This window comes from Anomaloglossus baeobatrachus, chromosome 10, assembly GCF_048569485.1.
Source record: "Anomaloglossus baeobatrachus isolate aAnoBae1 chromosome 10, aAnoBae1.hap1, whole genome shotgun sequence".
Classification (NCBI taxonomy): Eukaryota; Metazoa; Chordata; class Amphibia; order Anura; family Aromobatidae; genus Anomaloglossus; species Anomaloglossus baeobatrachus.
In genome coordinates, this window is record NC_134362.1 from 157,669,909 (window position 1) to 157,686,608 (window position 16,700).

Below are 16,700 nucleotides of genomic sequence, written 5' to 3' on the forward strand. Positions count from 1 at the left end.
CCGCGCTGATAACTCGAGTCCCCGGCTTTTGCGGCCTGCTTTAGTTCGTTCCCGCCCCCAGACCTGCCAGTCAGGAGAGGGGCGGGACGCTGGCCACTTCTAGGGCGGTCGCGCCGGCCGCTGGGACTGCGGCGCGGCTGGCACTTGTGGTGCGCCGGGGACTTCAGCGCGGCCCGCGCTTTTACGGCGGCCGCGCTGTTAACTCGAGTCCCCGGCTTCTGGGCCTAGTCTCCCTTCGTTACCGCCCACAGCCCTGACAGTCAGGGTAGGGGCGTGACGCTGCAAGAGCAGAGCTGAGAGCTGGAGTATGTTTTGCATACTCCACCCCTCTCACTGTGTGCAATTCCCGCACTTTCTCAGGCACGCCCACGGCTTCCTTCTCTACAAGGACACCGGCAGCCATTAGTGTCAGTTTCTGTACGATACAGAGACAAGTGTGGAAGACCCTGGCATTCTGATAGTCACACAATCGCTGTAACAGGCGTTAAGCAGCACCTGTGGTGCTAACCCCACTAGTGCAGAAGTGCACTTATAGATATGCTTGTACTATATACATTGCACTGTTTGGTCGCACGTTGTATATACCCTCCTGGATTATGCGGAGGAGTTATCAGCATATTCTCTGTGTAAAACAAAGGTGCAGAACCACATGTTTTTCTATACAGCTGGTACAGCATGTACGGCTATACGGCCGGCAGGTACATAGACTCCCATTGTATGCACTAATGGCCAGGGGATGAGGACGGTGTCTGCAGTATTTACTGACAGTTTTTCTGAGACTATGGCTATGATACTAGAAGCCTAGCAGTCCGGACATGTCTCTCACAATATGGGCACTGTTGAATCATTGATCCATGGCCCCCCTCAGTGTGAATAACTAACAGCTCCGGGAATGTCACACGCATCCCAGAGTCACGGCTCTGCACGGACGTCAGTCCCAGACAGCCTAAGTGGGCTCGCTATGAGCGGCCTCGGTTTCATCAGGGTCCTAACAGAAGGACTCGCTGTGTAATGAGGCGGAAGTAGCGGCTCAGGATTCTGATCCTGAGACCGCTCTCAATCTGGATACACCTGATTGTGACGCCATAGTAAATAATCTTATAGCGTCCATCTATAGAATGTGGGTTATTTCTCACAACTCCTCCAGTGGAGGAGTCAGCTTCACGTATTTTTCTGGACCACTCTGCCTTCAGAGAGGCAGTCCAGGAACACCACGCTTATCCAGATATGCGCTTCTCCAAACGGCTTAGGATACACGCTATCCCTGTCCCCTGACTTGGTCAAGGACTGGACCCAATGTCCAGAGCGGCATCCTCCAATCTCCAGGCTTGTAGCTAGATCCATAGTTGCAGTGGGAGATGGAACTGCAAACTCAAAGATGCCACTGACAGACAGATGGATCTCTGGTCGAAAGCCATCTATGAGGCTGTCGGCGCACCGTTGCTCCGGCATTCTCTCCCTTGGGGCACTCCAAGCTATTTCAGCTTGTCTTACACAGATTGACACGGTTACACGTACATCTGTGCCGCAGGTGGCATCCTTAACCTCTCAAATGTCTGCATTTGTTTCTTACGCGATTCAGGTTGTCCTGGACTCTGCGAACCGTGCGGCGGTAGCCTCCGCTACTCCGTCTTTTTAAGCAGAGCCTGGTCTGCTCGTTAAGTGAATGGAAGGCAGATTCTGCTTCCAAAAAAGGTTGCCTAACCAGTTGCCTTTTTCTGCTGACCGACTGTTTGGTGAGCGTTGGATGTAACCATCAAACAGTCCAGGGGTAAGGATTCATCCTTTCCTCAGCCCGGACACAACAAACCCCAACAGAGCAAGAGGCAGTCGGGGTTTTCGGCCTTTTCGAGGCTCGGGCAGGTCCCATTTTTCCTCGTCCAAGGTGGACTCAAAAGGATCAGAGGAGCTAAGATTCTTAGCGGGCTCAGTCTCGCCCAAAAAAGCGACAGTCGGAAAACCCGCTTCCAAGGCGGCTTCCTCATGACTTGCGGCCTCGGTCCGTAGCAGGCTCTCCCGCCTTGGCGATATTTAGCTGCCATAGGTCAATGACCATTGAGTGTGAGACATTCTGTCTCACGGGTACAGGATAGAGCTCACTTCTCGTCCTCCAACTCGATTCTTCAGAATTTCTCCACCTCCCGGCCGGGCCGCTGCTCTTCTGCAAACAGGGTGCACTCTATAGGCAGAAAGAGTGATGACCCCCGTTCCTCTTCAGGAACAAGGTCACGGTTTTTACCCCAAATTCTTTGCGGTACCTATAACAACGGGCCGTTCCGTCCCGTTCTGGATCTAAAAATGCTCAGCAAGCTCGTGGACACCAGGCGGTTCCGGATGGAATCCCTCCGCCATGTCATCGCCTCAAGGTCCCAAGGATATTTCCTAGCATCATTAGGCATCAAGGATGCTTATCCACACGTGCCGATTGATCCAGAGCACTAGCGTTTCTACGCTTCGTTATAGGAGACGAACACCCTCTGTTCGTAGCTCTACCTTCCGGCTAGCGACAGTCCAACTGGTCTTCGCCAAGGTCAGGGCAGCAGTAGTCACAGTCCTGCACTCTCAGGGTCACTCTGTGGTCCCGTATTTAGACGATCTACTTGTCAAGGCACTCTCTTAGGAAACATGCCAACACTGCCCGAACGTTGCGCTGGAGACTCTCTAGAGTTTTGGGTGGATCATCAACTTTTTAAAGTCAGATCCGACCCCGACCCTATCGATAACATATCTAGGCATAGAGTTTCTTACTCTCTCAGCGATAGTGAAGCTGCCGCTAGACAAACAGCATTCACTACGGGCTGCAAGCTCTTCTTTAAGAACCAGTCGCACACATTGACACGCCTCATGCACTTCCTACGTAAGATGGTAGCAATGGAGGCAGTTCCTTTCGCGCAGTTTTACTGCGTCCACTACAATGGGACATTCTCCGCCAATGGGACGAGGAGTCGACGTCCCTCAACAGAGTCGTCGTTCTTCTCAGGCGGCCAAGGAATCTCTACGGTGGTGGCTTCTTCTCACCTCTTGGTCAAAAAGAAGGTCCTTCCTATCCCCGTCTGGGCGATAGTTACGACAGACGCGAGTCTATCAGGGTGGGGAGCAGTTTTTCTCCACTACAGCGCTCAGGGTACGTGGACTCAGCAAGAGTCCACTCTTCAGATCAATGTTCTTGAACACAGAGCAGTGTATCTTGCCCTACAATCCTTCCAACAGCGGCTGAAAAGCAAGCATATCCGACTTCAGTCGGACAGCTCCACAGCGGTGGCATACATCAACCACCAAGGAAGAACGCGCAACCGGCAAGCCTTCCAGGAAGTCCGGCAGGTTCTGATGTGGGTGGAAGACACGGCATCCACCATATCCACAATTCATCCCAAGTGTGGAAACTAGGAAGCTGACTTCCTAAGTCGCTGAGGTGTGGCCGAAAGAGTATGGTCTCCTCACCCGGACGGGTTTCAGGAGATCTGGCGCCGCTGACAGAGGCCGGACGTCGATCTAATGGCGTCACGGCACAACAACAATGTGCCAGCTTCATGGCACGGTTTCACAATCATCGAGCTCTAGCGGCAAACGCCTTAGTTCAGCATTGGTCGCAGTTCCAGCTACCTTAGGTGCCACCTCTGGCATTGTTGCCCAGAGTACTGCGCTAGATCAAGACCGACTGCGGCCGCACCATCCTCGTCGCTACAAATTGGCCGAGGATGTGTGGTACTCGGTTTTGTGGTGCCTCACGGTAGGCTAACCGGGGGCACTACCAGACCAATCAGACTGGCTGTCTCAAGGGCCATTCTTCCATTTGGATTCTACGGCCCTCAACCGGATGGTGTGGCATTGAGTCCTGGAACCTAGTGTCGTCAGGATTACCTCAGGACGTGGTTGCCACCATGAGACAGGCTAGCATACCAACGTCCGCCAAGATTGACCACAGGACGTGGAAGATGTTCTTATCTCGGTGCTCGGCGCAGGGTGTTTCTCCCTGGCCGGTTGCATCGTCTATGTTTCCTTCCTTCCTGCAATCTAGGTAGGAAAATGGGTTGTCGCTCAGTTCCCTTTAGGGACAAGTCTCAGCGCTATCTGTATTTTTTCAGAAACGACGACTTCCTCAGGTACGCACGTTCCTACGGGGAGTTTGTCTTCTCAGCACTCCGTACAAGCGGCCGTTAGAGCCCTGAGATCTGAACAAGGTTCTAATTGCTCTCCAGATGCCGCCTTTCGAGCCTTTGAAGGATGTCTCCCTTCCCGTTTTTCACGGGAAGTGGCCTTCTAGTAACGGTCTCGTCTCTTAGGAGAGTTTCCGAGCTAGCAACGCTCTCATACAAACTCCCTTCCTGGTCCTTCACCAGGACAGGGTAGTTCTGCGTCCGGTTCCGGAATTTCTCCCTAAGGTGGTATCCCATTTTCATATCAATCAGGATATCACCTCACCTTCTTTGTGTCCTCGTCCAGTCCATCAATTTCAGAAAGATTTGCATCTGTTGGTTCTGGTGAGAGCACTCAGGTTCTACTTCCCGCATGGCGCTCCTGCGCCACCCGGATGCACTCTTTGTCCTTGTCGCTGGTCGGCGTAAACAGTCGCAAGCTTCCAGATCCACCCTTGCTCGGGGGCTCGAGGCACCAATTCTTGAAACCTACAGTTCTACTGGGCTTCTGGTTCTCTCAAGGCCGAAGGCCCATTCTACCAGAGCCGTGGGTGCATCCTGGGCATTACGGCACCAGGCTACGGCTCAGCAGGTGTGTCAGGCACCCACCTGGTCGAGTCTACTTACTTTTACCAAGCATTATCAGATGCATACCTACGCTTCGGCAGACGCCAGCCTAGGTAGATAAGTCATTCAGGCGGCGGTTGGCCACCTGTAGGAGAGGGCCGTTTGACGGCCCTATCATGAGGTATTCTTTTACCCACCCAGGGATTGCTTTTGGACATCCCAATTGTCTGGGTCTCCCAATGGAGCGACAAAGAAGAAGGGAATTTTGTTTACTTACCGTAAATTCCTTTTCTTCTAGCTCCAATTGGGAGACCCAGCACCCGCCCTGTTTTCTCGGGGTTTTTCTGTTTTTTCGGGTACACATGTTGTTCATGTGGTATGGTTCAGTTCTCCGATGTCTCCTCGGATTGAATTGGTCTTTAAATCAGTTATTGGCTTTCCTCCTTCTTGCTTTGGCACTAAAACTGGTGAGCCAGTGATCCCACTGGGGGTGTATAGCCAGAAGGGGAGGGGCCTTACACTTTTAAGTGTAATACTTTGTGTGGCCTCCAGAGGCAATAGCTATACACCCAATTGTCTGGGTCTCCCAATTGGAGCTAGAAGAAAAGGAATTTACGGTAAGTAAACAAAATTCCCTTCTTTTAGTGTTTGGAATTTTTTTTTCTTGCACCAATCAGATTAATTGATTTTATATTTTGATAGATCGGACATTTCTAAATTCAGTGATACCAAATATGTGCATTTTTTTATTTTGAACTTGTAGGGGATATTTTTTTACATTTTTTATTGATCTTACTAGTCTCCCTAGGGGACTTTATGCCTGCACTATCCGACCACCTGTGCATTTTGGCTCATCAGTGCAGCATCCCCATCAGTGCCGATGCTGTCGGCTCTCACAGGAAGTGAATCATGGCAGCGTCAGGGGTTATCAGATGACCCTGCGCTACTGTGACACCACCATGGTAACCAGTGGTTGTATCACGGGGCCACTGATGGTGGCGGGGAATGGAGCACTCCCCGCCATGGTTATTTAAATCGTTCTCTCAGTGTTTGACAGTGCGATGTAAGGTGTCAACAGGCACAGGTGGATCTCTGATCCACCGGCACCGGTTAGCTGCACGTCTGCTGACCAGATCAGCAAACACGTTAGTGGAATGTCGCGGAATTGCCGTCGGAGCCAGCGGTAACAGGAGGGAGGTGACGAAGGACGTACCAACATGTCCTTGGTCATTAAGGGGATAACTGACATGATCAAGAAGGAGACTGACTTCTTTATGGTCAGCTGAGGTAGAGAATGCCTTTTCTAAATCTCCTGTTCAGTCAGCCTGATATTGAGCTGTGTTTTGTTGTCGAAGTTAACACTTTTGCTGTAGGAATGGAGGACATTCTTTCATAGTCAAAGAATGGTTACCTATTGCTGTTCTTTGCAGTTTTGTTTGTGTGATTCCCTTCCCAGTTTTCTCCTATTTCGTTTCACTTACATTTGGGAGGGTTTCCACATATTCTATTACTCTTTTTGGTTTCTTGTAATCCATCATTCCTGTACGACTGTATTTGTATGTTACTAGCCCTGTGTCTCACCCTCTGTGTTCGCTTCATTTAGGTTTGTTGTTTTTGTGTTACACTTGGTTTATTGTTGAGGGTGCAGTTAAGGACATTCAGGGTCAACCATCACAAGTGGTAGTGCCATTACGTGATCTTAGGGTGCCAACCTCCGCTGTCAGGCTATGACAAATCAAGGTCAGGTCTAGGGCAATTACTAGACTGTTTTAGGAGCTGTGGATTTATGGTTTTACATCTCTCCTTGTTTGTCCATCCCTATAAGAGTGTTAGGATTCAAAAAGTTATATTACCCTTACTTTCATTTTATAGGTAAAAAAAAAAAAAAAAAGTTCTATAAAACTTGGAAAACCGTTGGAAATTCTTGTGTTCAGTGAGACATTTATTAAAATACTACTTTTCAAAGGGGGTGTACTCATTTATGCTGAGCACTGTAGAATATAACATCACTAAATTGGAAAAGAAAAAAAAACAAAAAAACACAACCCCCCTTCCCCCCTTCCCCCCTTCCCAAAAACCCAACAATTAAAAACTAATATTAAACTCCGCTGGTTCCAGTGAGATGTTCTCTCTCCGGCAACAGCTCCTTTTCTCAGCACCGCTAACCTAGATGACTATTTAAATTGGCCTGCAGCCTTTACTACCCGCATGAGTAAAGTAAAATACTTGACTTAGTGACCAAAAGACCACATCACTGCGTAGGACATGTAAAGTCAATGTAAGAGTTATTATTAGTGTTACAAGGAATTAAGATTCCAAAATGTCTCTGAAACCAACTTTCACCATCTACAAAAAGATTACAGTAAGCATAGGAAATATACATTTTTCACAAAGTCTAGAAATGTGCATTACCGCCGGCGTCTCTGGATGACACAAATATATGCACTATTACTATATCAATTAATATGTATCTTGATGCCATCTAGTGGTTTTAAGAACGCATACACAATTTTTGTACTTTTAAATATATTACTTTTAGATTTTTTTTTTGGTAGGGGAGGTGATAAGCCCATCACAGGGTGTAATATATTTCAGGTTGGGCCTCTTGCAGTAAATTGTGGTGGATATCAGCGGCCAGTGCTCTATTCTCTGCAGCGCACCACAGAGGAAAGCAGATATTGCACAGAGGCGTTTAATTCAACATTGTTATTCTGGTGCTTTATATGAACAATCGAGAAAGAAACAATTGAGAAAAAAATGTATTTGCGAGAGCTGACATTTTCTGTAGCGCTGTTCCATGCAGTAATAATAATAATAATAATTAAAAATCCCATTTATACACTGCAGTAATAAAATAAAAATATTCTATATCTAGATCGTGTACAGACCAAATGTTTGGACACACCTTCTCATTCAAAGAGTTTTCTTTATTTTCATGACTCTGAAAACTGTAGATTCACATTGAAGGCATCAAAACTATGAATTAACACATGTGGAATTAAATACTTAATAAAGTGTGAAACAACTGAAAATATGTCTTATATTCTAGGTTCTTCAAAGTAGCCACCTTTTGCTTTGATTACTGCTTTGCACACTCTTGGCATTCTCTTGATGAGCTTCAAGAGGTAGTCACCGGGAATGGTTTTCACTTCACAGGTGTGCCCTGTCAGGTTTAATAAGTGGGATTTCTTGCCTTATAAATGGGGTTGGGACCATCAATTGTGTTGTGCAGAAGTCTGGTGGATACACAGCTGATAGTCCTACTGAATACATTGTTAGAATTTGTATTATGGCAAGAAAAAAGCAGCTAAGTAAAGAAAAACGAGTGGTCATCATTACTTTAAGAAATGAAGGTCAGTCAGTCCAAAAAATTGGGAAGACTTTGAAAGTGTCCCCAAGTGCAGTGGCAAAAACCATGAAACGCTACAAAGAAACTGGCTCACATGAGGACCACCCCAGGAAAGAAAGACCAACAGTCACCTCTGCTGCGCAGGATACGTTTATCCGAGTCACCAGCCTCAGAAACCGCAGATTAACAGCAGCTCATATTAGAGACCAGGTCAATGCCACACAGAGTTCTAGCAGCAGACACATCTCTAGAACTGTTAAGAGGAGACTTTGTGCAGCAGGCCTTCATGGTAAAATAGCTGCTAGGAAACCACTGCTAAGGACAGGCAACAAGCAGAAGAGACTTGTTTGGGTTAAAGAACACAAGGAATGGACATTAGACCAGTGGAAATCTGTGCTTTGGTCTGACGAGTCCAAATTTGAGATCTTTTGATCCAACCACCGTGTCTTTGTGCGACACAGAAAAGGTGAATGGATGGACTCTACATGCCTGGTTCCCACCGTGAAGCATGGAGGAGGAGGTGCGATGGTGTGGGGGTGCTTTGCTGGTGACACTGTTGGGGATTTATTCAATATTGAAGGCATACTGAACCAGCATGACTACCACAGCATCTTGCAGCGGCGTGCTATTCCATCCGGTTTGTGTTTAGTTGGACCATCATTTATTTTTCAACAGGACAAAGACGGGCAGTGAGCCCCATAGGGGTGAACAGGCCCATGACGATCGGGAGGGTTAGGGTAGGAAAGAGTTAAGTGCTAAGGTTGGAGGTACTTAGGGGCTGCCTGATTGGTGGGAGAGTCGGGAAAAGGGATTGGGTGAGGGACAAGATATGGGAGGGTTGGTGTGGTGGGTATAAAGGGGGCTGTGCAGAGGTCACTGCCCCTTTTGACCTACAGACAGCGTGTCCCCCCTGCGCTGCTGCATCCCTGACTGAAGAATGGCGGACTTAGCAGCGGTGCTGGAGCTGGGGCGGGGGGCATCTGAGGCCATCGGCGAGGACGCGCTGCGGGAGCAGCTGGAGGGGTCTGCAGGGCTAGAGCGGCTACCTCTGCTCCTGCGCCCGGACCTGCGCTGCGTGCCCGGCGGGCACGACCGCCGGAGCGCTACTCCCCCGGTGGGGGGGGGGGAGTAATCAGATTTAGGAGCCCCTTCGGGGACCCTCCGGGGCAGCGGAGTGCACCTCACCTTCAGACGTGTCTCCGGCTGCCGGGAGGAATCCTCGCCGGAGATCCCGCGGGCCGGGGGTGGGCGGAGCTTCTATAAGGCCAACTTCCGGTCCGCGGCCTGCACGGCCACGGACCAGAGCAGCGGCAGCCCCCAGTGAGGTGCGGGCTGGGGGTGGCGCCCAGCACCACGGAGCGGACGGGGAGACTCCCTGCAGTTGGCAGGGGAGAGAGCATGGATGGAGGGGCGGCGCGGATCGGAGCGGTAGTCGGAGGGGGCTGGTGGCAGGGTCATGCAGTCTGCAGGGCCCTTGCGGCGGTCCGTTATTACGGTACCTCCCAGCATGGATCAGGCTGGGGGGTGTTCCCGGCATCCGGACGGAGAGGCACGGCCTTCCTGCAGTCGGCAGGGAGGGGGACCACCGGGAGCTACAGATCTTACAGCAGTGCAGCAGGAGGGGGCAGCAAAGAAGGACGGCGGCAGGACGCCGCGCCGCGGCATGAAAAAGAGGACAAGCAAGAGGGGCACGGAGGAGCAGGGTGCGGTGACCGTGGGGGTTGACGGCCACCAGGTGCGGGCTGTCCCCTCGCTGGTCCCCCCAGCGGACTCCAGCAGCTCTTCTTATTCGGGCGAAGAAGAAGGACCGGAGGAGGCGGCAGGACGGATGGAACGGCAGCAGGATGTTCGCGGTACGGCTGCTCCGGATTCGGTTCAGAGGCAGCCCGGTGAGAGGACAACCAATATGTTTAATGTTGTGGGTAGTGTTAGCGGGGGCGGGGGTTCCACCGCGGGGAGTGGTTTGCCGGGGGTTTAGTGCGGTCGGTCAGTCGGGGTTACCCGGGGCGGAGTTTTGGGGGCAGCTGCTAGGGGTGTTGCAGGGGTTGTCGGCTGAGCGGTCAGGTCGAAGCGGGCCTGGGTCCCTTGGCGGGGGGCATGGGTGGGTCCCACGGTCGGGGTGGCTGCCGGTGGTACCGGTGCGCGAGGTAGAGGCTTAGGAGGTTGTGCCAGTGGTCGTTGCGGGTCAGGCGGACGGCGCGGCGGCCGTGGCGTTGGTTAGCGAGGACGTGGAAAAGGATGATTAGGTTGTGCGTTTGGATGATAGGGCACGGAGCGAAGTTACGGGTGCTTTGGGAGTCCGTTAGGGGTGCATTTGAAAAAGGAGGTGAGGGAGTAGATAAGGAAAGGGGAATATGGGGAAAAATTTTCCCTGCTTCCTTGGAAGTTTAACTTGGATAAAGTGAAGCCAAGTGACTCTAAAAGAAAAGGAGGATTAAAAAAAAAAAAAAGAAAAAAAAAAAAAAGGGAGGTGTAGGTTGATCCAGAGGACGTTTACTAACTGGCAACGGAAGGCTATGCGGCCTGGCATCCGGTGGGAACACAAAGATATTTCTCTGTGGATGCGTTTGATGACGGCTCCGGCGCAGCCCTTTTGAGGGGGTGCCAGGGGCCCGGGTGCGAGTGGCGGGTCTTCGGCTGGAAAAAAGAAAGGGGCGTGTTGGTAATTTAGTGAGGGGCAATGTAAGTTTGGGGCAGCGTGTCAGTTCAAACACGAGTGTTCCGGTTGTAGAGGTTTCCCACTCTTTGGCCAGGTGTTTCAAAGGGGGAAAGAAAAGTCAGGGGAAGGTTTTGGAAACAGGGAGGACGCCAGTGAGGGTCGAGGCGATGCGTCCCTATTTAAATAGATATCCGGATGATCGGGCGTCGGAGCTGTTTGCGGCGGGTTTTATGGAAGGTTTCCGGATTCCATTTGAATTTGGGGCGCCGGTGTTTCGCCCAGGTAATTCGGGGTCCGCAAAAGAACACCCGGAGGTGGTGACGGAAAAGCTGCAGAAGGAGGTGGAGTGGGGGGGATGGCGGGTCCGGTCCAGGACCCGCCACTCCCCAACTTGAGGTTTTCGCCGCTGGGAGTGGTACCCAAGAAGGAGCCGAACAAGTTTCGGCTCCTTCATCATCTCTCTTACCCGGCTGGGTTGTTGGTGAACGGCGGGATTTCACCCGAGTTGCCGGAGGTCTGTTATGTATCGTTTGACAAGGCTTTGGAGTTAGTGCGGGTAGCGGGGAAAGGGGGCCCTGATGACCAAGGCGGACGTGGAAGCAGCTTTCCGGTTACTTCCGGTGCACCCGGAGAGTTTTCACCTTTTGGGGTGCAGGTGGGATGGGGAATACTATGTGGATCGGTGCCTGCCCATGGGTTGTGCTATTTCGTGCGCTTAGTTTGAAGCGTTTAGTTCGTTTGTGGAATGGGTAGTCAGGGATGTGGCGGGTGTCCACTCAGTAATACACTATTTGGATGATTTCTTTTGCGGGGGCCCAGCAGGCTCCTCGGTTTGTTCCTTGCTGCTATTTACATTAGAACGCATTGCGGGAAGCCTGGGCATTCCGTTGGCACAGGAGAAAACAGAAGGGCCAGTGAAGTCCCTATGTTTCCTGGGCATTGGAATTGACACGGTGGCTATGGAATGCCGATTGCCGGAGGACGAGCTGCGTGATTTGAAGGCGTCGGTGCAGTTGTTGCACCGGACTAAGAAGGTGCGGTTACGGGATTTCAGTCGGTCCTTGGGAAGTTGAATTTTGCATGTCGCATTAGGCCGATGGGGCGAATATTTAACAGGCGTCTGGCGAGCGCGACGGCAGGGGTGATTGCTACAAATCAGTTTGTCAGAGTGACAATGATGAGGAAAGGAGATTTGCTGGTGTGGGGCTGCATTCCTTGAACGATACAACGGACAGACGTTATGGATGAGCAAGGCAGTATCAGATAGCCAGCTGGAACTGTTTATTGATGCGGCGGGGGCATCAGGTTTTGGGGCAATTTTAGGACGCATTGGTGTGTGGGCAAATGGCCACGGCTTTGGGTGGAAAAGGGGTTGGTGACGAATTTGGCGCTGCTGGAAATGTTCCCCATCATAGTGGCGGTGGAGTTGTGGGGCCCAGATTTTGCGGGCAAGAAGCTTTGTGTGCATTGTAATGACATGGCAGTGGTGCATTCGATCAATTCATTGTCGGCAAAATCGCCCCCGGTAGTGTGGTACTTGAGACATCTGGTGTTGGGTTGCTTAGAACTCAACATGTGCGTGGTGGCGCAGCATGTGCCCGGAGTGCAAAATTAAGTGGCTGATGCACTCTCTCGGTTTCAGTTCCACAGGTTCAGGCGACTGGTGCCAGGAGCGGACAAGGTTGGAGAACTATGCCCGGCATGGCTGTGGGACCTGGCATCGGTGTAGCATTTGAGGGAATCAGGAGACCGGTGGCTGAGGCTACTTGGTGCCGATACCAGGCTGTGTGACAGGAATGGGAGGAATTGGAGAAGGCGGATTTTATGGAGCTTGGTTAGACAGGCCGAGTGCTGGGGGTTTTGTTATTGATTAGCTGGGATTTTTCAGCAGGCCGGTCTGTTTCGGTGATGATTACAAGTTGGCGGTGTTGGCCTTCTTGTTTAAAATGCAAGGGGTTCGGGACGTGACAAAGGATTTTCTGGTGCGGCAGGTGATGGTTTTCGAAAGGGCGCGCGGTCGCGAGACTGGAGACGGCCACTATTGTTTCCGTCGTTGGTTCGTTTGGTGAGGTGTTTGGGGGATATATGCTCGTCCGATTAGGAACGAGGCTTGTTTACGGTTGCCTTCGTATTGGCATTTTTTGGGGCTTTCTGCATCAGAGAATTGGGTAGCCCTGCCAGGCATGCCGTAGGCGGGCTGTTATTGGAGGTTGTTACGCTTGGAAAGGATGGAGCGAGTGCCGGCTACGGTTTTAAAAGACAGATCAAATAGGTCGGGGACGTCTGGTGACATTGTTTGAATTGCCAGGGCACCACCTATGCCCAGTGGTTCAGGTGGCGGAATTCTTGCAGGTGTGGGGTGGCTACCCCGGTGTTTTCATTAGACATGTGGATGGATCTGCCTTATCGCGATTCCAGTATGGCAGTGTTGAAGACGGCTTTAGTACGGGCCGGGGGAGGAGCCAAGGGATTATGGGTCCCACTCCTTTCGGATTGGGGCAGCGACCGAAGCGGCTAAGTGGGGGGGCTGAGTGAGGGTTGGATCCGGCGGATTGGGAGCTGGGATTCCTTCAGGTTTCGTTTGTATATTAGACCACATCTGATTAGGTGATGTTTGGTGACAGGGGGGTCCTTTATTGAGTATGGTTTGGTGGGCAGTTTCTTCGTGGACAATTGTTGTTGTATTCAGGGTCTTTATATTTTGTAGGACCATGCCTCGTGTGGATTCTCGGGCATTCCTTTGTGTTTTTGGGGAGCTTTGCGGGCGGATGTTCGCCGGGACGGTCGTCAGCTCGGAGCGGCGATGTAGGAAGCCCGTGTGAAATGGCTCGGAGTTCGGGGCATGACTTGGAGTAGAGTTCGCCCTGAATTGGCGTATTATAGCCGGATTGACAGGGAACCTGATGTTTTAATGCTGCATGTGGGGGGGAATGATCTTGGAGTGAGGACGGCGAGAGAGTTAAAAAGGGATATCAAGTTGGACTTACTTCGGTTGTGGAGGGCGTTCCATGGCATCGTGATTGTGTGGTCCGATATGGTAGCCCGGATGCAGTGGCGTTTTGGGAGGGCGGTGGATCGGATTCACAGGGCCCGGGAAAAAATTGAACCGGGCGATTGGCAGGTTTGTAGCGTGGAACGGAAGTTTGGTGGTTCGATTTGAGGACTTGGAGAAGTCCACCGAGCAGTATTTGAGGCGTGAGGGGGTCCATCTCACGGATGTCGGTTTGGATTTGTGGATGTTGGGTTTGAGGGATGGATTGGAACGAGCATTGGGGGTGTGGGGGGCCCGGGCCAAGTAAGGTGTCACTTGGCCGGTCTGTGGCGGGGTGATAGGTCCGTTCAGAGAGGTTTGGTGTACCGACAGTAGGTTTGTTGGTATGAAGCCACTCAGGGGGAGTGGCTTCGAGTTGGATGGGAACTTGTAGGCGGAGGTCCTGCAGGTTCTGGGGAGGGGTAATTAACGATGGAACGTTAAATTACCCTACACCTCGGGGTCGGTTGGTCACGGCCGAGGTGGTCCCCTGGGCCGGTTGGAGGTTACGGCCGGGGGATAGGAATGATGGTTGCCCTCTCGGATGGACCTATCAGGTGTCATTTTGTGGAGAATATGTATATATGTACAGGTTCAGGTGTTAATGGGGTGGCATGTTGAGCCACAAGTTTGGTACATATATACTGTTTAATAAAGCTGTGGCCATTTGGCAATAAAGTCGGAGTCTGTGTCGTTACTAATATATTTAAATTAAGGGGAAGTTTGTCACTGGAGACCCGCTTATCCCTTATAGATAAGTCATGACCCCAAACACACCTCCAGGCTGTGTAAGGGCTATTTGACTAAGAAGGAGAGTGATGGGGTGCTACGCCAGATGACCTGGCCTCCACAGTCACCAGACCTGAACCCAATTGAGATGGTTTGGGGTGAGCTGGACCACAGAGTGAAGGCAAAAGGGCCAACAAGTGCTAAGCATCTCTGGGAACTCCTTCTGGACTGTTGGAAGACCATTTCCGTTGGCTACCTCTTGAAACTCATCAAGAGAATGCCAAGAGTGTGCAAAGCTGTAATCAAAGCAAAAGGTGGCTACTTTGAAAAACCTAGAATATAAGACATATGTTCAGCTGTTTCACACTTTTTTGTTAAGTATTTCATTCCACATGTGTTAATTCATAGTTTTGATGTCTTCAATGCGAATCTACAATTTTCAGAGTCATGAAAATAAAGAAAACTCTGTGAATGAGACGGTGTGTCCAAACACTTGGTCTGTACTACATATATATTATATATATATATATATATATATATATATATATATATATATATATATATATATATATATATATATATATATATATATATATATATATATATATATATTAGGCAAAGAAAAAAAAACAAAAACATTTAGGCACTGAATTTGCATTGTACATACACATCTTCTTGTCATGCAGGGTCAGACAGACAAAACCCTAACAGGTCATGTACAATACTGCCCACTTCATTTCATGGAACAAAAGCTATGTTCAATGCAATCTTCAGAAACCAGACCGGACACATAGGTCGCTCTTAGGCTGTTACCCAATCATATATCCAGTAGCGTGATGGGGTACAAATGGAGTCCTCAATAACAACCACAAGAATGCAGCTGTCTCTATTGATTAAGGCATTTAAAGGGAAAGTATCGTAAAAAAAAAAAAAAAGGACATTTCAATAACTAAAAAATGTAACGTATTAATGTTTGGTTAAATATTATTTGGTTTTACTTGACAAAAATATAAAAAAAAAATTTAAGGCCAAGTTCACACAGGGAATCTTTAGCTGCGTTTTTGAAGTCACAAAGATGCACCTGAATGCATGCAGTTCCTTCACCCAGCAAAGCCTCTGAGATTTTGATTTTGCTGTAAACACTGGGCATCTTTTGTTGTCTGCATCTTGGCTGCGTTTTTGAAGATGCACCCAAATGCAGTATGTCAATTCTTTTCGCGTTTCTCCAGTATTTTTAAGCCCTCCAGTCAATAGATTTGACTTGAAAACGCATTAGCAAAACATGGTAAAAGTGTCAAAAACGCATTGTGGTTTTTTTATGCTTTTTTTTCCGCGGTGTGTTTTTGGTGCATTTTTTGGGACAAAAACGATGCATCTTTGTGGTAAAAGATCCTGCGTGTGAACATACCCTTAAAGTTTGATATTTTCCACTCAAAACACTAGGGGGAGCAGCTGCTGAAATCCTGCTGTAGAATTAGCTCACATTACAGCTGCAGGAAAAGTGGGCAGAATCTGCTCTCCTGTGTTTGATGTCACAGCTCCCCTCCCAATCTGGGTGTTTCCAAAAGGATAAGAGACTGAAGTTTAGGATCACAGTGCGGAGCCATCTCGCGCCACACTGTATCCCGCACCACACAGTATCTTGCACCGTATCCTGCGCCGCACTGTATCCTGCACTGCATTTGACGCCACACTTTATCGTGCACCATATCCCGCGCCACCGTATACTGTGCTGCAGGCCGGGATCAGAGTTCCGAGGTGACATGCAGAGAGGAGGGGTGATCTGCAGCCTGAACGGCACTGTACTACAGAAGTCTGTACGCTGTGATCACTGCTTCCAGCCGCATCCACTCACCTCAGACCTGCGTCCCCGGCAGCCTGTCCTGTCAGCCTGGTGTCTGTGCCTCCTGTCTGTGATCATAGCACAGAGGAGCGGAGGACCGAGGTGAGCACATGCGGGGGGGGGGGGGGGGGGGGAGGGGGGAAGCGGAGTGGGAGGTGAGCAAAAGGGGGGGTGGTGACCGGCGGGGGAGGGAGTGGTGAGTAGCAGAATGGCGGGTATGGGGAGGGGGGGGGGTGAGCGGTGGAGTGGGGGCATGAGTGGTGCGGGGGGAGCGGGGGAGTAGGGGGTTGAGGGGAGGGGGGGTTGTGAGTGGCGACGTGGGGAGCAGGACGCCAGGATCAGTTACAGTGCAATTACCGCTGTCCAGCACTGGTAATCACCCCATT

General features: G+C 50.4%; 1 protein-coding gene and 1 long non-coding RNA gene across 4 annotated transcripts in view; one reads left to right on the forward strand and one right to left on the reverse strand.

Annotated features, from left to right (window-relative positions):
* Positions 1-16,700, reverse strand: part of ADCY7 (adenylate cyclase 7) — a 225,804-nt gene that overhangs the window by 207,856 nt on the left and 1,248 nt on the right. The gene's annotated exons all lie outside the window — the stretch shown is intronic.
* LOC142254614 (uncharacterized) overlaps positions 1-16,700 on the forward strand; it is a 116,951-nt gene that overhangs the window by 90,115 nt on the left and 10,136 nt on the right. The window lies entirely within an intron of this gene.